At 32.2% G+C, this 23,960-nt stretch overlaps 1 pseudogene; it reads left to right on the forward strand.

The window, feature by feature from the left end:
* LOC149544194 (protein DETOXIFICATION 35-like) overlaps nucleotides 1–21,105 on the forward strand; it is a 54,420-nt pseudogene extending 33,315 nt beyond the window's left edge.
* Nucleotides 21,106–23,960: the final 2,855 nt, after the last annotated feature.

Below are 23,960 nucleotides of genomic sequence, written 5' to 3' on the forward strand. Positions count from 1 at the left end.
AATTCCTTCATTCTAGGATGATTGCTAGACCTAAATGCAAAAAGAAACATAATTCAAACTTTTAAAGACTTATCCTTTTTTCTTATATCATAAATTTCATGATCACTCTACTAATGAATGTCAAGCTTTACATTATAAGATTAGGTATCTCATTGATGGTAAGGTTATTTATATATCATTTGGTAATGAGTTGTATTTCAATCTTGTTTTCTCTAAATAACTTTTATATTCCTATTATGGAACTCTGCATTATGTAAACAATGTTAGCCTAATATTTGTAGGTTCATTGTCTTGTATAGTGTTGTAAGCAATATAGTAGGTCCCCTTTCATCCTTGTTCCTATGCTTTTGGGAAAAGATGTCATCTCCTTCTTTTCTATCTTTCTAGGATTCACTTTTCCTTGGTTAAGTAGTATCTATCTATTATGTGATATTCAATCATACATGAAAATTTTGGTTTGCATTGAGGGTCTATGTCCTTAATCATAACCTATTTTTTTGTTGGGCATTGGGTTTCTAATGTTAATAAATCTCTCACCTTGGAAGCTGAATTGTGTGCTATCCATCACAAGGGTTATTTTTTCTCTTATTGCATGATATCTCTTTGCATTCATCCCTTCTATGGCCTCATAGGAGCTATGACCTTCTTGGCTTGGATTGGGTGGTGTCTATGGATATTATCTTGATGTTGAAGAAGGATTTATCCTTGTTCTTTTCTTTCCTTAGCATGTCAAAATAGTATGTACTTTTTCCATCTTAAGGAGGGGGGCATATCTATGGCCTCCCTCATTCTATATTATGCATTTTTATTCTAACCTTTTATTTTGCAGTATACTAAATCTTGGAAGGTAATGCACATAAGTTGCTAAATCCTAAAGAGACACACATTTTTAGTTTTCAATAAGCTAATCCTCTTAAGGTAAAGCACATAAGTTGCTAAATCCTAAAGTGACAAGCATTTTCAATTTTCAATATGTTAATCCCCAGAAGCTAATGCACATACGTTTCTAAATCCTAAAGAGATATGCATTTTACAAATGTATTTTATGGTGATATGAGAATATGGATACATGGGTACTTTATAAAAGTAATCACAAGACACACTATATAAATACACAAAGCCACCAAAAGGCATACAACTTTATGTGGTGAATATCAAGTTCTTTTTTGGTGGGTCATCCTATCCTTTTTTTGGTTCATAGTGAGATACACACATCTTACTAGGCGAGCTAGCCACTCCTTTCTCTCACTTCTCTCTTTGTTCTAGTGATGTCTCTCTTATTATAATCTTGGAGTTGAAAAGAGTTGAGTCCCTCAAGGCTTGAGGATCCTTTTATCCCTTTGATTTTAATAAGATTATCATTTTATTATGATCTACTTTTCCAAGAGTTTGCATTGAGTCCATACTCTTACTAAAGTGGAGGCCAAATGTATCATCTTAAAATAGAAGCACTTCTATGTTAAGAGTGTTTAGCCTTCCAAGCAGGCGATTTAGGGTCATGTCAACCACCTTGAATGGGTCTTTGGCTTAGATCTAGTGTTTTTCCATGTTTTGCCACTTTTCCACTTTCTTTCTACACTTTTATGGCATTCTAGACTGAGATCCTAAGATTTTTGACCTTAGGGTCAAGGTCGACCTCAATCCTAACCTAGGTCATGGATGACCTCAACCTTGACCTAGGGTAGGGTAGACCTTTTCCCTAACCCCAAGTCCAAATTTCAAGGTTCCATGATTTCTAGATGTTAAGTTTCAAAAAGAATTGTTTTTCCACTTCCAGGTTTCCTGTTTTGGTCTCCAAAATGGTAAACTCTTAAATTACATTTAATATAGGTCCATTCCTAGGGGTTAATGTTGATTTGGATTTAATGCTTCCATGTCGGCCTTCTCCAGGAGTGTGTTCTCTAGATCTCTATATAAGAAAGCCTACTTCCCTCGTTTTGACATCTACAATATATCCACCTATTATGAAGTCTATGCTCACAAGTTCAATGAAGTGAAGATCTACTATCCATCAAGCATTTAAGCCTTCAAGAGTTCAAGCATTCAATTCATCAAGGAAGTCCATTGTTAGCCATTGAAATATTCAAGCTCCATCTATATTCATCCAAGCCGCTTCCTATGCTAAGATCCATTCAAGATTTGTGTTTAAGGTCTAAGAAAATTGATTTGAGACATCATACATCCTATTCTACATTCATTTGGAGCATCCATACTTGTGGATTCAAGGATTTTAATCCTCCATAAGAATTTCAATATAAGCAAGATGAATAGTTCCATTTACTTTATTTATATTTCAATTACATTTCAAGGTTAATTCCAAACTAGAGTTTTGCCAAGGAAAACCACCATCCAAACAAACAAGACATTTTTTCTTGTTGGTATAGGTATAGGAAAATGAATTAAAAAGCAAATTTGGATACCCTTTTTGTCAAACTTGTGGAATCCGTGAACAAAAATTTTGTCAGAGCAGTGCAGGTGAAGGTTGACTATTTTGGGAACAATTGTGCTCCACTATTTGGCTCAAGGTTGACCTACTCTCAAAAAAGAAATATATATATGGGTTTTGAAGATCTTGTAGTTTCGATTCAGACAAGAAAAAATTGATAGTTTTTTAGATTATTTGATAAGGTTTTGAGCCGATTCCTTTTTGGAGGTCAGTACCTTTTATTTTCTTTTAATCTCCTATATTTACATCCCATATCATAATAATCTATATTTATAAGTAAAATGTGGTCATGTGCACTATTCTAAATCTTATTCATCCATATTCTACCTTGTACAATCATGTTCAAAGATTAGCAAATAATTATCCATTTAAGAAAGTGAATAGGGTGAAAATAGGTCCTATGTTCATCCTATTTCAGAAGTGTGTGCTTAAATATTAAAGATAAAAGAAAAATACTAATCTTGAAGTAGAATAATTATGGAAAATGTTGATTTTTGGTGTCTATGTATAGTTTCGGGGATCTCTATAACCTGTTCCAAACTAGAACTATTGAGAGGGAGAAAACCTAGAAAACTTTTGTCCTTTTGAAGGGAGGTCAACCTTAACCCTAATAGTGGAGCACAATTTTACCCCAAGGCACAATTGTACCCTAAAAATTTGACCTTGACCTATACTTCTCTAATGAAATTTATGTTCATAGATCTCACAAGTTTGACAAAAAGGGTATCCAAATTTGTTCTTTAATTTTTTGTTCCACACCTATATCTACAAGAAAAATGGTTTTTTTTTGGATGAAGGGTTTGCCTTGGTCAAACCACAGTTTGGAATCAACCTTAATAAAAAGAATTGAAATAAGGAAGGTTAGCAAGTAGTAGAAGTAAATCTAACAATGAAGCTATGACATTCAATAGATCTTCAATTGTATTTAAAATGTAAATAAGTATATTGATATGAAAGCTTGAACATAACATTAGCAAATGTAAATTAAAACCTCTATGATTGTATGCTTAGAATCCACCTTGATAGAAAAAAGAATAAAACTTGAAGATAAATAAAGGATCATTAAGGAAGATCACATCACCATAATGGTTAGATCTAGGGTTTTGAATGATGAACTTGAATGCTTGAACCAAATCCCTTCAAAGGCTTGAATGATTCAATCCTTGATCTTCAATAAAAAATTTGAATGATTGTATAATAGAATGCTTACTAATATATCCTTTTGAAAATTAGGTAACCTCTCATAGATCGTGGATGTCAAAATGAAGGAAGAAGGCTTCCTTGTATAGAGATCTAGGGCACTAACTCCTACAGAAGGCTGACATGGGAGCATTAAATGTCAATTAACCTAAGAAATGGACCTAGATTAAATTAAATTTAAGAGTCTACCATTTTGAAACCTGAAATGACCATCTTGGAAGTGGGAAAAAGAAAATTTCTAAAGCCCAATAACCTGACACCTCTAAAAATTAAAAATTGGATTTGGGGTCAGGGAGGAGGTCGACTCTGCCCTAGGTCAAGGTTGAGGTCATCCTTGACCTTGGTCAGGTTTGAGGTCAACCTTGACCTAAAAGGTCATCCTTGGCCCAAAAATTCAAAGTCCTCAGTTTCACAAAGAAAGTTATTAGAAATAAGTTGGAAATAGAGAGAGAAGTAGAATAGGGGGAAAACTACCAAATCCACACAAAAACCCATACAAGGAACTTGACATGACCCCAAACCACTTACTTAGAGGGCTAAACATTTTTAACATGCAAGTTCTTCCATTTTAAGATGATATAGAAGGTAAGACATGAAATTATCCAGGGATGTTGACCTATACATCATCCATCGATCAAAATGCATGTTTAATAAATACATGAAGTATAATATAAAACATTATAACTCAATGGGCATCATAGAAAATGTTGAGCTACATGTTAGACATGGAAAAATAAGCACATTATACAAGTGCAATGTCATATACCATATGATCTACATCACTAACTAAATCATCTAGGTATGCTCACCAATCACCTGCAAGGATTAGTAAATCTATTTTTCTTATCAATTCAGTGACCTCAAGCCCTCAATCTCATCTTGTCACCAGAGTGTGCTTAACTAGCATATAAGCACAAGTTGTGATGTATGGCCTTCATGTACCACTAAATCATCACATAAAATATGGTTGAGGTGTTTTCCTGCTTAGCCATAAAGCCTTACACTTCCTTGGGATCCTACCTAACTCATAGAATACCCAACCCTATAATGCCCAAATATTACCAATAAACATTTCCTTGGGATCCTACCTATCTCATAGAATTACCCAACCCAAAAGTGCCTTAGTAATACAAAAAGTACTTTCTTGGAATCTTATCTAACACGTAGAATTCCCAATTATGGAATGCCCATATAGTACTAAAGACATGAGGGATCTGGTGCAACCATGAAATGTACTACCTCACACATATGTCTAACCCCACATATTCCCATATAGCCATAATCATGGATGTGGTAGGGAGATGAAACAAGGGCAACATAAGTTTGGCCAAAGCATTTTGTAGTTCCACTATTACACTGGCAAGTAGAGTGTCTATCCACATTCAGCACCCACATCGAAAGATAAGCTTTCCAGAACAATAAAATAAAATAATAAATGCAAAAGGAAGAATGAAACATTCTTCAGAATCTACTCATTTATACATCCTATCATTGCCCCAAGTTGAACATGATAGATGACATCACTTCAAAACACAAGACTAGCACCATAAGAGTACACACCCTAGCCACCTTAAGATCAAGAAATCTTGGAATTAGGATTCATAATTCTTAAATCAAAGAACAAAAAGGAAGCACAAAACCAATAAAATAAAAGTGAGCAAGAGTCACAGAAGATATGTCACATAAGAAATTGGTGGCTAGGTGGTCACAAGAAAAAATTTCAAGCTATCCCCTCATCACATCAATGTTCATGAAAACTAAACATAATCAAATGAAAACCCAATTCACATAAAGCACAATGACTCTCACTAGTTACCAAGAGGGAGTAGATATTTAATGACACCTTGCATGTAAGGACTGATAAGAACATAACCAAAATTCACATACATCACATGCAATTAATCTTGATAATCACACATTTCTAAATGCATAATGTAACATGCAATACTTTTGTAAATGAAATCTGTGTTCTTCCTAATTATCATACTAGGTTACTCAATGAACCTCATGAATCTGGCATAAAATAAAAAATAAATTCTTATATCACATGCACATCACATGTCATTTACACAATAAAAGGACATTTTTATTTTTTTCACAAGCTAAATCTTCATTTGGTAGGCACTCATAGTCTAGTGCAAAAGTCAACCATCATTTGACTATCTCAACAGTTAACAAAATTTTAGACTCTTCTTGCATCATACTTGCAAGAAACAAATAATTTAGGTATAATACAGAAATATGCATATTATACCAACACATAATTTAAATTTAAATCAAAATATAATCATATAATCATATGAGATAGGATAATTACCAATAATTCCATAACTTTCCATTTTAACAATCTTTAAAGGAATGTCATTTCAACTCAAAATCATGACATGCATAAGGAGCATCATATCTTTACATGTCAAAAGTGATCATAACTAAGAGACACAATATGCCACCCATGTCATCAACTCATACAATATAAATTAAATTAGTTGAGTTATAGTTGTGTGTCTAGCATGGTGAACTCAAGGCCCAAGTGTGAAACCAAGAGCTCTAATACCATATGTAAAGACTACCCTTACAAAATCCAATGCCACATCAGCAATCTCCATAAAATGTAAGAAATTCAATAAGGGTCAAAGTCATTTGAATATTTACCAGTCAACAATAGTTGATTAACTATCATTAACTTTAACAAAAATATTACATGTACATATATGCTCATATCTAAAAGAAGTCATAATTTTGTTACTAGAATACCAAGATGTATCGATTATATCGACCATGTTGACAGAAGCTAAAGAACCTATCTAAGAACACAAGGGTGAGAATATTGTAGTAGTGCTTTACCACCTACCATGAAGTTGTTAAGTTCGCTTGAAATCTTTCTTGACTTGAAAGATACCTAGCCTGCCATCAAGGAAGACTAAACAAGAAAAACTAAGAGTAGTAATGGAATTATGTAGCAAAATAGTCTCAGAAATATTCAAGTGTTAGAAAACATAGCTCCGCAAGATAGAAAAACAACCTTGTTCTTAGTTACCACTTTAGTGTCAGTCTCATTGCCAATATGATTTATCAACATCGAGATACCTAGCCACATGCGTGTTTCATCACCATACATGGATAAAAATTTAAGCATACATCAATAGATATATCCTCCTATGGTATTCCATAACTAACACCTCTTAAGACAATGCAAAAGATATGTAATGAAGTCAATGAAAATAATAATTCCAAAATTGGTATTGCATCTAAATTACACTAACATTTCAAATGCACTATCTACACATAAGCACATATTAGACATGTTTTCATGCAACATCAACACTAAGTCAGCCGTTTATCATCCTTTTAGAATAGATTTACAAAGAGTAAATACTTAAGATAATTTATAAAACATTGTTTTAAAGATTTCTGAAAATAATCCATATTCTAAACTTTTAGAAAGTAAAATGCTGACATGGAATGCCTCCAGTAGGTGTAGCTTTTCAATCATTGAAATTTCTTAATAATTTCATTAGTATAAATAAATGAATGTAGTAGGAGTAAGTTACTAAGTAATAAATTCATAACATGATTTCACAGTTTTCCAAATATCACTGAGATTATAGTGTTAAATATTTTCAATCTTTGTTGTAGAATGCAAAGAAAAAACTTTTCTCATCCTAATTTTTAACTCTGCCAAAAACTAAAATTACAAAATTTGGGCGAATCAATAATTTCAAAATAATTTAATCTAACAACCTATAGATGTGATTCTAAGTAACACACTATAGATACATAAGTGTTGACCTCCCCATCTCTAATCATTACATTTCATGAAGACATGTTCTGTAATGTTTGAAAGGGAAATAATTTTATTTATGAAGGATGTGATCTACCAATTATTCCCATTAAGACTAAAAAGTTAGCAAGTATCACAAATCATTCATCTAGATGTGAATTAGACTTTAGTTCAAGGGAAATTTTGATGTGCCATTTTAGAGGAATACAACAAAGAAAAGAATAGGGATTGATGATGTCACACACACTTATGCAGATCTATTTGTTCTCTAATGTGCCTTAGAGTGACTATACATTTAGTTGTGCTTAGCTTTTTGATCTTGAAACTTCTAGGAATATCACCTACTAACCATAAATGGATGGCTAACATAGCATGAAACCCTGCATAATGTAATGGCTACTCAAGATAATGAGCATTCCCATGAAGCCTTTACTATATAGAGAAACAATAATTATTAAAACTTTTGCTTGATGTATAATGAAAATGTTAACATTTGTGTCTCTTTGTAAAATAATACATTGAAATTGCTTCCAATTTCAAACCCAAAAGAGGCATTGAATCACATAGAAGATGACCTTTTGGCCTCATGGCTGAATAGAGAATTCATTTGTGACTGTCTGTTATTTCTTGTGACTGACAAGATCAAAACTAGAATGTCTTTTTATGTTTGTTATTGTTATGAACTACTTGAATCCTATCCATGCCACTGTCATGTCGAAGCAATTATCCTGGATTACAAAAAAAGATGCTATATTCATACAAAAAAATAGAATTGTCTAGAAACCCAATTGAAACTTAAGCCTCATATGTGAGATGAAAAAAAAGGGAAACATTTAAACTTTGAGATGTTAATCACCTTTGAAGAAATCTTAACAACATGCAACTTTTCATATGAGTTTTTCTTTAAACTTTCTCAATTCTTGCTCAAGAATCTCAACCACACTACATGCTAGTTGGATCAAACAAGGACAAATAGAAGGATACGACTATGATAGAGAAAAGAGGAATTGTGAAATCAAATTATTGACCCTTATTAAAAGTTTGGACTAGGGTGTTTTTTAGTGGTGAATATTCATAATTTTTTAAATTTTAGAATTTTTTTGCTAGTAATTTGGCTAATAATTTAAGATTTAATGCAACCTAAATCACCACATTTTTATTAAATTTAGTTCTAAAATATTTAAAATCGTTCAATAGTTTTTTCACCTCAATATTCAATAAAATATTAGATTGTATTCACCTAAATATTATATATTATCAAAGAAATTAAAATTAAGTAACCAATAATTATCATAATTATTAGTTACTTTAGGATATATTACCAATATTTAGTTTTCCCTATTGATTTAAAATATAATGTAATTATCCTCATAATTTCCATGAGATAAAACATGTTCAATTTTGATTTTTAATATTCCATGACAATTAGTGAACTTCCTATTATTACTGAGATTTTCCATTTTTTTCTACTCAAAAATTATGATTCCAAAATAATTTTCAATGCAAATAATATTAAAAATTAAAAATTAAGAGGTTCACCAATAAAAATTATTTGGGTTTTCAAAATAATAAAAGATTCACCAATAATTTATATCTTTTTTCTAGAGGGGGGTTTCTTAAAGTTTACCCTCCAGTATGGACCTAGGTAAAAGAGATCTCATGGATGGTGTCGGTCAAACACACTAAGATACCCAATCTACCATTTCTAGTTTAAGAGGTTCATAAGCTTGTCAAACATAAAATTGGTCAAGCATAACTATCATTTTTTAAAGCTTTCTTTCATTGATTAAGTCTAAAATAAGTATAAAGCATAGTTGATGCAAGTATGATGAAGATATTGCCAAATTTGCAACAAGATATGCAATTTCTTATTAGGAAATGCAATGGGACTCTTTAAGCTAAAATGTAACTAGGCTTATATAGATTTATCATGCAATTCTTAATATAAGAATTAAATGCAAAAAAAAATACAAGAATGGGCACGTAGGAATTCCCAACTGCAAGTTCATTTGTCTTTCATTTTTTCCATTTCGTCCCAATCCAAACTCTAAGCGATCATCCCCAAGAATGATACCTAGTTCTAATTATGACACAAAGTCATTATTAATTACTGTGAGGATATCAAAAGTATTAAATATCAGTTGTTATTATTAGAATCTATACAAGGCATAGTTAGTAATGGAAATTTTTAGAAGCGTATGTAGAAATCCAAATATATTTTGTTTATATTTATTAAGTTATTGGAAATTATAATGTAACTGCTTTTTTTTTTTTTTGTAAATATCACAAAAGTACATTATGAACTTTGAATAATTGTTGCTACTTTTGGTTGGATATTTATTTGTTTTAATCTAAATATAGATTTTTTTTAACAATCAAACTTTGTGATCGGTCTCTCTTATTTGGGAAACAATTTGATATAGATAGTAAAAGAATAAGGTACTATTAGTAGTTGCAACGTATTTACCAAATATTTTCATGGTCACATTGTCAAAGGAATGACAAAAGCTATTTTTGTTAGATGCATTGCATCAAAGTTCTTGCCAATAATTAGACAAGAAGGAAAATAGATATTTATAGATAGATAGGAAGGATACGAAGAAAGAGCTAAAAGAGAGAATGATATATTATTATAAGGACGAGTAAATGTAGAATGATGGGGAAAGTTGAAGGGAATTTTAAAAATATTAATAATTACATATTATTTCAAGAAATATATAAATAACAATAAAAATTATATTATATGAATGAACTGCTCATTTCTACCAATTCAATTATAAGTTGAAATAATTAATTTTAAAAAATAAATTGTTGATTACTTAATTTAAACTACCAAAATAACTAGTAAGTTTGAGGGGTAGTATTAGTTTTACAATCTATAAAGTGGTCTTAAATAAAATAAAAGCAAGATTGTAAAATAGTAGCTAGTAAAACATAGTTTAAACTTAAAGAAATAGCATTTTACAATTGGCAAAAATAAACATTGATGTAAAACTAATAGATATATTTAAAATAAGAAATATAAAATATTTAATTCTATGTTTGAACTTGGTAATAAAAGTAGATTTTGATAATTAATATTGATTAGATATTCATTTTTGAGGTGGAAGATAAAAATGATTTTTTTTTTTAATCTAATCAACTTGTCACAAATGTGTAAAAGATAAAGTTGTAATTAATGCATGCATGATAGAGTTGTTAGAAAATATTTTTATTTTTGTTGAAGAAAGTTGAATTCTCTCCCTACCAAAAATAGCATGGTCCAATAGAATGAATGAAAAATGGGATTTTTAAAATACTAAAAAATTAGAAAAATATATGAACATTTGAAGTTTCTTGTAATCTTGCAAAATCTATGAGTTGATTGGTCAATTGAATTGAATGAACTAATAATGTCAATAGTTGTACATTTAATATATATTAATAGTTTGTCTTTGAGATCATAAATATTTTAAAAGAAATTGATGTTGCCTAGGATTTGTTTCTCATTATATTCTAGAAGAGGTTATTATTATAACTTTTTAATTTTTTAAATGGTCAAAATTGAGTGGTTGAGGATTATTCTCAATCAACTCATATGTCAAAAAAAAAATTAGAGATAATTATTTCTTCAATATATTTTTATGGAATCAAAAATAAAATAATGCAAAACTGGTTATAAACAAAATAAGGTTATTAATAAAATTAACAATAATAAATTAAAAGTATATAAGAATATTTATTTCATTGTGATAATAATATTTAATATTAATTAATAACACTATTTATAAATTAAGACAAGGAAAATAATTTTATATGAAATATTTTAGGGTCTCGTGATATTGAAAATTAGATGTGATTCTGTGGGCTCTTGGTCTATTGGTGAAGTTGAATGGCTTACAAAGAGCCCACCAAGGATCAAGTCTTCATGAGTGCAAGGCTCCAACACCATAAGGGATGAGGTCAGGATTGTACATCAAGTGATTTTGTGCAGCATAGAATTTTTTAAGGGTTAATATTTTTTAGTTGGAATATATATTAGATTGGTTGTGATAACTTCTACAAATGTTTGGTTGTGGGAATAAGAATATGGGAATAGGAATACGTATTCTGGGATTACTATTCTAGAATATAGAATAAGAATACATATTCATATTCTTATTTGGTTCAGTTGGATTTGATGGAGAATTCACAACCCAAAATTTTATGTTTTCTAAAATAAATAAAATTGGAACAGGAATCTGTATTCCTATTCCACCTATTTAGGTGGAATTGCAAATGCTTATTTTTGGGGAAAAAAAAAATAGAATACATATTCCTATTCACAATTTTGATTTGGTGCACCCAAATGAAATTTGAAATTTTTAGAATTCACTTATGCCAAATGAACCTCTTATTAATTAAATCATATTGATTTAATTATTAAGTCACTTATTATCTCTAGTTTAAACTATATATTACTTTAATATAATATCGGAGTAATGTGTGTGTGTGTGTGTGTGTGTGTGTGTGTATTAGCCTCATTTCTTATTTTATATGTTCTATATTCTCACAATAGAACTTGCTTAGTAGGGTTAAGATATCTTAGAAAACTTAAAACAATGCTAAGTTAACAATGTATCTAAAACAATGTTTTATTATTTAATTATCATCAACCTACATGCATATGTAAAAATCCAATTTACATTTAAAAAAATGTAAAATATATGTCCATTTGTATCTTTATAATCATACTATTTTATATAGAAAAAAGCCATGAAGCCACTAGATAATTCAGAAAATATTCTAAATGCATAGCCCTTACATACCCTACCTCTTCTATTCACATAACATTCAAAACTTATGAATTTGGTACTCTAGTTTTTTCTTTTCAACTTCAATATAAACTTTTCAAATAATGAATCCATTCTACCCACATATTGTTGAACACAACTATCCTCCTTGCAAACTATATAGTTCACCTATTTTCAAAAAATTGAAAATATGATGGATTTTTTTGAAAAAATCAGCAATCTACATAGTTCATAGTTGAAAACAACAAAAAAGGGAAAAAATCACAACATTTTCATGAATCTAGGAAAAAAATGACTTTTTTTTTCTTTAGTACATTTTTCTGAAGATTAGCCTAGCCCCATATTGCCCACATATTACATTTTCCCTTATTTTGGTATAATAGTTCTACGTAATTCAAGAGAACATAGTGCATCAATCATGATTTTTTTATAAAGCTCAAAATCATTTTCATTTTACTAAATTCACCATGACAAAATTTTAATTTCTTTGTATACAGCTGAGAATGGGCAGTGCATTAGAAACCCTCTATTGTTAGCCAGTTGGAGCACAAAAACTTCAAATGGTTGGAATGTATTTGCAACATTCACGGTTAATATTACTAGCTATAATAGTTCCTTTGAGTTCTATTTACATCTTTGCCACTCCAATCCTTAAGGGCTCATTTGGTTGCTAGAATATGATTTAAGAATTGGAATCTAAAATCTTTGATTTAGGATTCTTGATCTCGAAATCCATATTACAGTTTTAGGAATTTATTTAGGGATTGTTTGGTTCAAACCCAAAATATTTGATATTTGGAATTTCTTATTCCAAGCCTATTTGGTTCAAAATATGAATATATGGTCCAAAATATGTATATAAAAGTTATAGTGAGAAAAGCGATTCATATCTCCAATTTGTTCAAGTCCCTATTCATGGCGCTTTGAACTCCACACCTACCAAAAATGTCAATGTTCATTGCAAAACAAAAATTCAATAAAAAGTTAAAAGAAAGAAGAAAGAATTTTTATGTGTGTGTATTAGATATTTTACTTTCTCCAAACATATGAGAAGGTGCAACAATAGCCAAAAAAAATTCTCCAATTTAAAAAAATTGTATTCATACAAATTTCTGCAATAATCTTTCTAATTTCTTCAAGCAACACCTACTAATTTTTACAAAATGGCATTCAAAGAGTGCACAAAGTAGATGCAAAGGGTATCATTTCTTGAAATTACTCACCTCTTAGTTACAAATCAATTAAATTTCAAAAATATGTGTAAAAATAGGTGCTCCCAAATGGGCATCCAGATGTTAAACCCAATTAAAATTTCACTTTAGTCGAAATCATCATTTCCAAAAAATGGGATTTAAAATAGGAATTAAAATGAGAATTCCAAATAACAAGTATTTTGAGAGGAGATGAAATACTTATTTTGGGGGTCAAATGGGGATACTAGATCCACATTTATCCAAACTCTAATTCTCATTTTGCAAATCCAAAAGGGGATTCAGAATTTTTGAGAATTCTAAATTCAAATTCCTACTCAAATCCACGATCCAAATGGAACCTAAGCTTTTGGAATAGGAAGATGATGTAGCTGATCTGTCTAGTAAATATTCACTTTGGATGCTACAACAACTATTTGCCTATGCATTATATTTCCCAATGCAAAATTTTCTTCATGCACAAAGAAAACTTATGGCCATGGCTTATATTTCCTTAGCAACATTTGTAGTCCATGCTTTTCTGAGCTGGTTATTAATCTTTGAGGTAGGTTTAGGGTGGGTTGGAGTATCTACTACAACAAACTTATCATGCTATATTTTTTATATTGATCAATTTTTGTATATTGTTTACTTTTGTCAAGATGCTTGCAAAGGATTCTCCTAGCTAGTTTTTCATGATCTATGGGCTTTTCTTCAACTTTCAGTGGCTTCGAGTGTTATGTTATGGTTAGTAGCACAATGCTTGATTTTTTTTAATATATGATATATGGAGATCAATGAATTTAACTTAAAATTATAGAATTCATTCTAGTAATAAAAATTGACAATAGTGTATCTCTAAGGAAATGAATCAATCTGTATTACTCATATCATTTGTGGATTTTTTCTTATTTAGTTTGGAGATATTGTAAGGAAGTAAAGGTGCATGTAATCACTTCCTACCATAATCTTTGAGAGGACGATTATGCAAATTCAACTAACTATTTTAGAGATCATAAAATGCATAACAATATAATCAAAATAAAAATGAACACATAACACAATGATTACTATGGGGAAATCCTTCCAGGAGAAAAACCCCACCCTCCAAAACCTGCACAATGTATTCTCAAATCAAGAAGATTACAATACACTTGCAATGCAAGATCTTATAGGAGCACATCGCCACAACTCAAACTTGGACTCGAACTTAGAGAGACTCCTAGGACCCAATCTTGCAAACAGAACTCGATGATAAAAACACCTCCCCAAGCCCTCCTTATATAGTAATTTACCATTTGGAAACCATTTATGGTCTTACAAAACCATGGGCAAAACAACCATGCCACATGTTACCCACTTGTCATTTATAACTCCAAGAATAACATTTTCGTCCATATTTTGTCCTCTAGTTTAGACCCCCATAAAAGTCATATAATGAGCTGTTTATACTCTAAAAATAGTCCTCCTATATTATACTAGAGACAAGACACATTTTCAATAACTCATACACCTTTTTCCAACTCATAAACATGTGAAAAACTACCACAAACAAATTCTAGAATTTTCTACAATTTTTGAGAGAAAAACCTTGTGAGGTGGAAACATAATTCACAACATTCTCCCACTTGTCGAACACCTTGCAAGAGTTAGGGGATCCAAAGTGTCATGGACTTAATTGCTAGGAGTCGAGAGGCTCATAGACTTTGAACACCATCTGAACTTCTCTGTGCTCACAAGCTTAGTTAATGCATCAACAACACTCGCCAAAGTCTCCACCTTGTCTAGCTTCACCTTGCCATCCTTGACCATATCTCTCACAAAATGATATTGTACATCAATATGCTTGGTCCTAGCATGAAATGTTGAGTTCTTCACTAGGTAGATTGCACTCTGACTGTCACTATAAATTGTCACTGCACCCTGTTTGAACTATATATCTAAACACAGTCTCTTAAGCTAGATAGCTTCCTTGTAGGAATAAGTAGTTGTCATATACTTTGCCTCTATAGTGGACAAAGTGACCATAGCTTGTCACTTGCTCATTAAATTGATTGCACCACTAAATAATGCAAACACATATGCATTGGTGGATCTTCTTCTATCAACATCACTAGCCTAGTCTAAATCCACATAGCCTTGAATATCCAAGGAATGCTCATTTCCTATTCCATGGAAATATATAGAGTACTCTAAGGTACCCTGCAAGTATCTAAAAACTCTTTTTACTACATCTCAATGTGCTCTTCTTGAATTAGACATGTAACAGGTAAGTACTCCCACTACTTGGGCAATGTCTAGTCTTGTACAGACCATAGCATACATCAAACTTCCAATAGCACTTTGATATGGTACTCAACTCATCTCTTCCATCTCTAATGGGGATGAATGAGACTGAGTTAGAAATCTTTGTTCCCATAGTAACAAGAACACTCAATGGTCTGGAATCCAGCATATTGAATCTTCTTAAAATATTACCAGCATACTTACTCTAGCCTAGTCAAAGCTTTCTATTTTGCCTCTCTTATAATCTCCATTCCAAGAATGTACCTTGCTGCACCAAGATCTTTCATTTTAAACTTTGCTAAGAGCTAAGATTTTAATTCTGCAATCAAAACTTTTCCTTTCCCAACAAACAACATATCATCAACATATAAGGCAATAACCAAGAGATAATCATCATCAAACTTGTAGTATATAAAGTGATTAGATTTGGATCACACAAATCCAAAACTCAATACATATGTATCAAACTTCTGGTACCACATCCTAGGACTTTGTTTTAGACCATACAAGGATTTCTTCAATTTGCAAACAAAATGACTTTTACCTTTCAGCATAAAATGCTTTGGCTGTGTCATATAATTTTTTTCCTCCAAATCTCCATGAAGGAAACATGTCTTCACATCCATCTGCTCAACTTCTAGATCATAAGCTGCTACAATAGAAAGTAAAAATCAAATGGATGTCATTTTTTCTACAGGAGAAATTTTTTTACCATAATCAATTCCTGCAACCTTGGAGTAACCTTTTGCAACCAATTGTGCTTTATACTTCTCAATGGTTCCATTTTAACCCATCATCCTTTTGAACACCCATTTACAAACAATAGGTTTTCATCCTTCAGGCAATGGTACAAGGTCCCATGTGTCATTTCTCTTAAGAGCTACCATCTCTTCTTCCATGGCTATTTTTCAGGACTCTGAATCATTCATACCAAGAGCCTCTTCTATAGATTTTGGTTCATCTATATTAGCATTCAAAGAAAATATACACCTCCAATCATCAAGAGAATATCCATACATTTCTAGTGCTTTCCTCTATCTACTAGACCTTCGAACAATATCTGATTCAGGTTCAAGTTCATGATCAAGTTCCCCCTCTTCCTCTGATGATTTAGAACTCATAGAGCTCTCTTCAATATCTTGTCTTTCTAAGGGCCTCGATTCAACTTTCTCAGCTGTAGAAGAAAGTTGAATCACATCCTTCTTTTCTTCTATCCATTCTGGTTGCACTGTAATAGAAGAAGCTTAGGTTCTCTAAATATAACAATTCTAGAATAAAATACCTTTTGTGCAACAAGATCCCAAATCTTGTATCCTTTCACACCATAACTATATCTAATGAAGATACATTTGACAATTTTGCTATCCAATTTTTGTATGCTTCTCCTTTGGCACATGAGCATATGCCCCACAACCAAAAACTCTCAAATGTCCAAGTGAAGGCTTGTCGCCCGACCATGCTTCCATTGGTGTCTTATCAACAAGATCTGATGTAGTTGACCTGTTTATCAAGTAGCAAGTAGAGGCTACAGCTTCAGCCTAGAACTTTTGTTCTAGTCTAGCTCCACTCACCATACTCCTAGCCTTCTTCATCAAGGTCATCTTCATTCTATCTACAACTCCATTATGTTGTGGAGAATATGGAGTTTCCTTCTCTCTTTTAATACCACAATCATTACAAAATGTGTTGAAATCATCAGAGAAAAATTCACTACCATTATCAGTTCTCAAAAACTATATCTTCTTTCTAGTTTGCAATGCAACCATTGCTTTAAATTCTTTAAAATGACTGAAAACTTCAACTTTCCTCCCAAGGTAATAAACCCATGTTCTTTTATCAAAATCATCAATGAAAGAAAAATAACAACTTGATCTACCAATAGAAGAAACATCAATTGGACCAAATACATCTAAATGGATTAGATCCAAAATACATGAGGACTTATGAGAACTTGAATAAAACTAAATGTGGTTTTGTTTACCATAGATACAATGCTCACAAAAATCAAACTCAAGATTGCAATCATTCAACCCATTAACAAGGTTTTTATTTTTTAAGGTTTGTAAACCCTTCTCACCTATGTGGCTGAGTCTCTAGTGCTATAACATAGTCTTTTTTATAGGTAACTTTGATTCAGAAGGTAAAGCACCCTTGGGTACCCAAAAACCATGACCATCTATTGAAAGAGAAACCCTCTTCTTCTCCAACAAAGTAGTCATCCTCACAGTCTTATCAGAAGTACTATTGCAATCAACCATGCATGCATCAAGCTAGTAAAATGTACCCAATCTACTTCCTCTTGCTATTACCATAGCGCCTCTCACCATTTTCACACCTGCTTTAGAAAACTATATATAGACACCTGCATCTATTAGTTTGCTAACATATTAAAAAAATTCTCACTAGTCCTGGGATATGCAAGACACCTTCAAATCTTCTAATTCTTCCATCAAAAAATTTCACATGAATACTTCCATAGCCAACAATATCAAGAACTGAGTTATCACCCAAATACACCTTACCACCATCAAACTTTTCATACTTACTAAACCAATTTCTATTAGGAGTCATGTGAAAAGATGCACCTAAGTCTATCAACAATGCATTTTCACTTGCATGAGTGGCCAAGGCTGTAATGAAAACATCTCCATCTTCTTTCTTGGACTTAGAATTAGAATCTTGCTTCTTCATCTTTTTCTTCTTCTCCTCTTTGTAGTCCTTTCAAAAGTGTCCAGGTTTGCCACAATTCTAGCAGATCACCCTGGAGTTACTAGGAGATTTTGATCTCCCCTTATTCTTGGACTTAGAATGACCATGCTACTTTTTGTCCTTGCCTCTTTCTTTTGGTCTTCCTCAAACACTCAAAGCCTCTTTGGAATTTAGAGAGACCTTCCTTCTCATCTCCTCAGAAAGTAGAGAACCAACAATGTCCTCCATTTTCAAGACAATTGAAGTGCTCCCTATGGCTATGACGAGGCTGTGCTATGAATTTCATAATGAACATAGCAAGATTTGGAACCTTTCTTCTTCATCCATCGACACCCCAACTAAGGTCAACTGAGTCACCAACATATTAAAACTTTCAAGATGCTTAGAAGTTCATCCACCTTCTTCCATTCTCAAGAAATACAACTTCTTCCTTCAGAAATCTTGTTCATAAGTGATTTTGCTTGATATATCTCACTTAGCTTCTTCCAAAGCTTCTTCATGGTAGATTCTTCATGGACATTAATCAAAATTGAGTCTACAAGTCACAATCTAACAAGACCTATAGTATTTCTATCTGTCAGATCATATTGTGCATCTAAAGTTAGATTTACAGGCCTCAACATCTTCTCATTAATCACATCCCATAGATTTCGATCATTCAATGGATCTTCCATCTCAGCTTCCACATCTCAAATTTTGTGCCAGAAAAATTCTCCACATCAATCATCCCTAATATGCTTTCCATTTCTGCAATCCTATAACACAAAAATGAAAATCGCTACACAAGCTCCCACTCAAAATTTGATTAGCTCAAAAAACCCTGTAGCCAACAAATAGAACCAAAACCAGCCAAGCTCTAATACCACTTGTAAGGAAGAAAAGGTGTGGGGAATTGCTTCCTACACTAATCTTTGAGAGGATGATTATGCAATTTCAACTAACTATTGCAAAGATCTCAAAAATGCATAACAATATAATCAAAATAACAAATAAACACATAACACAATGATTACCATGGGGAATCCCTTCCGAGAGAAAAGCCTCACCCTCTAAAACTCGCACAATATATTCTCAAATCAAGAAGATTACAATACACTTGCAATGCAAGTTCTTAGAGGAGCACACCACCACAACTGCAACTCAGAGTCAGAGTCAGAGAGACTTCTTCTAGCACCTAGTCTTGCAAATAAAACTTGATGATACAAACACCTCCCCAAGCCCTCCTTTTCTAGTAATTTACAACTTGGAAACCATTTGTGGTCTTACAAAACCATGGGCCAAAACCATAGGCAAAACAACCATGCCACATGTCATATAATGAGTTGTTTATACCCTAAAAATAGTCCTCCTATATTGCACTAGGGACAAAACATGTTTTTCACAATTCATACACCTTCTTCCAACTCATAAACATGTGGAATACTACCACAAAAAAATTCTGCAATTTTCTACATTATTTTAGAAAAAGCTTGCGAGGTTGAGACACAATTCTCAAAAAATATGGTAAATGATGTCAATCATTATGATGATGGGTAATTTAAAAAATGAAACAATTGAAGTCAATGCATTATCTATCTTTCAAATGCAACTTGTGTAGTAGCAATTTAATCAGAAATGAGCATTTCATAGGTTTAGGGTTTAGGGTTTGGGCATCTAAAGGTGTATATAGTTGTTTAAACTTTTTTTTTTTTTTGCAATCAGTAGTGAAATGTTCTCCTTTGGATAGTTCTTAATCTGTTTCTTTTACAACATGAATCTGAATGGATAGGAAGCCATGATCTTCATTGTTTTCAATGTTGCCATTAAGTATGAATTTTCCTTTCAGTATATCATGTTTCATACTCATTTTGGATTCTTTTGAAATAAAATTTATCAGCCCACTACTAGATATATTCAGTGGTAAACATATATTACTTGAACAATCAAAATCATTTCATCTCTATGTTAAACTTTCAATCCATGCCTATTTCTCATTCAATGCATGTAGTGTGAGAGTATCGAATGAAATTGGAGCTGGTCACCCTAAAGCTGCAAAATTTTCTAATGTGGTGGTGGTTATAACATCATTGTCAATTAGGCTTATATTCATGGCTATCATTCTTGCAACCAAAGATGATTTTGCAGTACTATTCACGAGTAATGAAGTGGTCATGGAAACAGTGTCCACCATGGTAATGTTACTTGGAGTGACAATGGTTTTGAATAGTGTACACCATTTCTATTAGGTAGAATCTAAATACCCATTCACAAATATTATTTTGCATGGAGGCAATTGTGAAAGATAAATAGCTTATACTATATAGTTCATGATCCTTTTCATTATAGATTCATACTGCTATATCAAGTTTATTGAAACCTCTTTTTTATCAGTGCAAAAATCTCAGGTGAGGCTGTAGGTGGAGGTTGGCAAAGTCTAATAGTGTATGTAAACATAGTGTGATACTATGTTATTGGATTATCCCTTAGACTTCTTATTGCATATAAGTTTAACCTTAGAGCCAAGGTATACACTTTGGATCTCTTCTATTTATCTATCCATTATGAAAAGTATGAAACTCTTTTGAATTTCAATTTTGTATGCTGAAATAGGGCATTTGGACAGACATGATTTGTGGAATAGCACTCCACACTCTTATTTTACTGTTAATCACATATTTCACTAACCAAAATTGAGAGGTAAGGCGTCATATTTCTTTGGAAGCTATTGAGGCATTATCTTAATTTTTGTTGTGACTAGTTTTTATTTTGTAGTTCAAGCCGCTCAAGTTGACAATCATATGAGGAGTTGAGGAGGATTAGTTGAAACTTAGACAAATGAATCATTGAAAGTGAGTGTGTGCATGTTAGATATATTGCTTGAAAAATACATGGAACAGTCAATTCAAGTGAAGTGAAATTTTTTCATATTTTGACTGATGCTCTCAAATTTGGGTTGCAAGGGAAAGAAAATGATAAGAGTATTCATTAGAAATAGTGAAGACCTACTATGAAAACTTTTGGAAAATGGTTCTAAAACATTTCTTGAAGATCCTCTTCTACTATAGCTACAAATTAGTTGTGTTGGTGAAGGGCATGGTCAAGTAGATGGCTAGTAAAGAGGCTGATTGATATTACATTTGTACTAGCTCTACCATCAATTTAATTTTTTACAAATGTAATATGATAGATGACTAAAAATGTTCTCCAAATTCAATTATTAAAGGTTGTAAATTAAAATTATTCAAGGATATACAAAAAAAAAAAAAAAAATCAAGCATAGAGATAAACTAATTAGTAAAGAGATGAAAACCTAGAACATAATATATGTAAATAAAATTTAAATTCTTCTATATTGTGAGAAAACAATCCTACCCAAAGAGAGCCAAAAAGAAAAAAAAAAATCTCTTACAAAAACCTATGCATACATAACATTTTGATCTGGATTTTGAAGTGTTTCATTACATTTAAAACTTGAAAAACAAAAAAAAAGGTTCTTCCTACTTCAAGCCCTAATTTACAGTCACAACTAACATAAAAAAAATAGTAAATGATTTTCAATATGATGGAATCACACTATGAGCTATATGGCCTAAATGAAAAACATACCTTAATGCATCTAGGATTTTTGATCAAGTTGTTGAAATATTAAATGCAGATATTCATTTGCCCTTGAAGCCAAATTCCCACCTACCACCCTAACCATGTCAAAAATATTAATGCTCAGTAGGTGAGTTTCAAATTTGAAAAAGAGGGGGAAAATATTTTTGAAGAGAGACAAAAGGAATGAATCAATTTCATTTGATTAGTTTAGTAGATCAAAGAGTTTCAAAGCAGAGCAAAGAAGGAAGAAGAAATAGTCGATCAACAGATCAAGTCAAAGTGCAAAAGATATAAGGAAGTTTGTTCTCGTGTCTATAGTTGCACGTGCTTCCTCTTGTCATTCTGTAAGTTTGTTGTTGTTTTTTTTGGATTTTTCCTATGAAGCAGAGATTGCTCTAGGCATTATTGTATGCAACCATTAGAGCTGTAAATTTAAAACTTAAAGTTTTAGGTTTTACCTATTTGAAGATTTTAGGGTTTTCTGGTTGAGGCTAAATGCTCCTAGATTTTGTAATAGTTTATCATATTTGAATAGCAAGCAAGCAGGCATACATATCTTGGTTGTTCTTCTCTTATTCATTATTGCATGTTTTGCATTTGAGAAGTTCTTTGTTAAAATCTTCATCCTTCAGCTCTCTGTGTTTTAATGGTAGTCTGTCATATTGTCACTTGATTTAGTCTTTTACTAGTTTATAACTTTTTTGTTTCTATCGAGCTCACTTGGCATACCCTTCTATCGAGAACCACTTTGTAGTGGCTACTAAGTTCACTTGGCATTTCTTATTGCCAAGCTCACTCAGCATATACTTGAGCTGAGTTGCTCCTTTTTTTGCTAAGTTCACTCAGCTTCCTCTTGTACCAAGCTTACTTGGCACCCTCTTGTCACTCAACATCCATCGGTACAAATCAAAACTAGAACTTAGCACCTTCATGTGATGAGAAAAAATTTAGGGTTGTGAATTTATTTTTCACATGGTATCAGAGCTTTGAGGCCCCACATCCATAGAAAGTTAGGGCATTTTTTTTCTAGGATATTTGACATGGCAGGAGATACAGGAAAGATATGGTAGCAGTCACCATCCTTTAATGGACAAAATTATGATACATGGGAAAACAAGATGAAAACCATAATGGTTGTAAATGATTTATGGGAGTTTGTGATAAATGTGTTCGATGATGTGATAGACCCAACTCAGTATGTTGCTCTCACAAATCCACAAAAGACTCAGTTGAAAGAGTTAAGGAGAAAGGATGCTAAGGCATTAAGTCTAATTAAAGCAGCGATCACAGAGATAGTTTTTCCCAAGATTGTAGTAGCAAATTATGAAAAAGAAGCATGGGATATCCTTGAGATGAACTTCAAGGGGATTGATAAGGTTAGAGTAGTGAAGCTACAAATGATTAGAAGAGAGTTTGAGAACCTTCAGATGAGGGATGTTGAACCTATTGCAGAGTTTAACTCATGAATCTCCACTTTGATAAACCAGCTCAAATCAAATGGAGGAGACTATGATGAGCAAAGGATTTTAGAAAAGATATTGAGGAGTTTTCTTTAGAAATATGACAACCTTGTGATGACCATAGAGGAAGCAAAGGACCTCACCACATTGAACATGGATGAGTTGACGAGAACTCTTCAAACCCATGAGCATTGGATAAACAAATTAGCTACAACTTCCCAAGAGTAATCTTTCAAGGCTCAAGAGAATTCAAGAAGCAAAGGTCATGGAAGGAATGGTCAAAGGAATGTTGGTGTAGAAAGCTCAAGAAGAGCAAGAAATCAAGAGGGAGCAAGCACCTCTCAAAACAACTCTAGAGGAGGTAAGAAGAATTACAACACCAATAAGAGTAATGTTGAATGCTACTATTATCATAAGTATGGGCATTATGCAAGTGAATGCTAGAAGAAATAGGGTGCTCAGTCAAAGAAAAATGCTAATGTGGCTAATGTGAACATGGGAAATACAAGCAATCCCATAGACTTCATCATGTGTAAC

This window comes from Cupressus sempervirens, chromosome 8, assembly GCF_028749045.1.
Source record: "Cupressus sempervirens isolate cs-2001-9-10 chromosome 8, ASM2874904v1, whole genome shotgun sequence".
Lineage (NCBI taxonomy): Eukaryota > Viridiplantae > Streptophyta > Pinopsida > Cupressales > Cupressaceae > Cupressus > Cupressus sempervirens.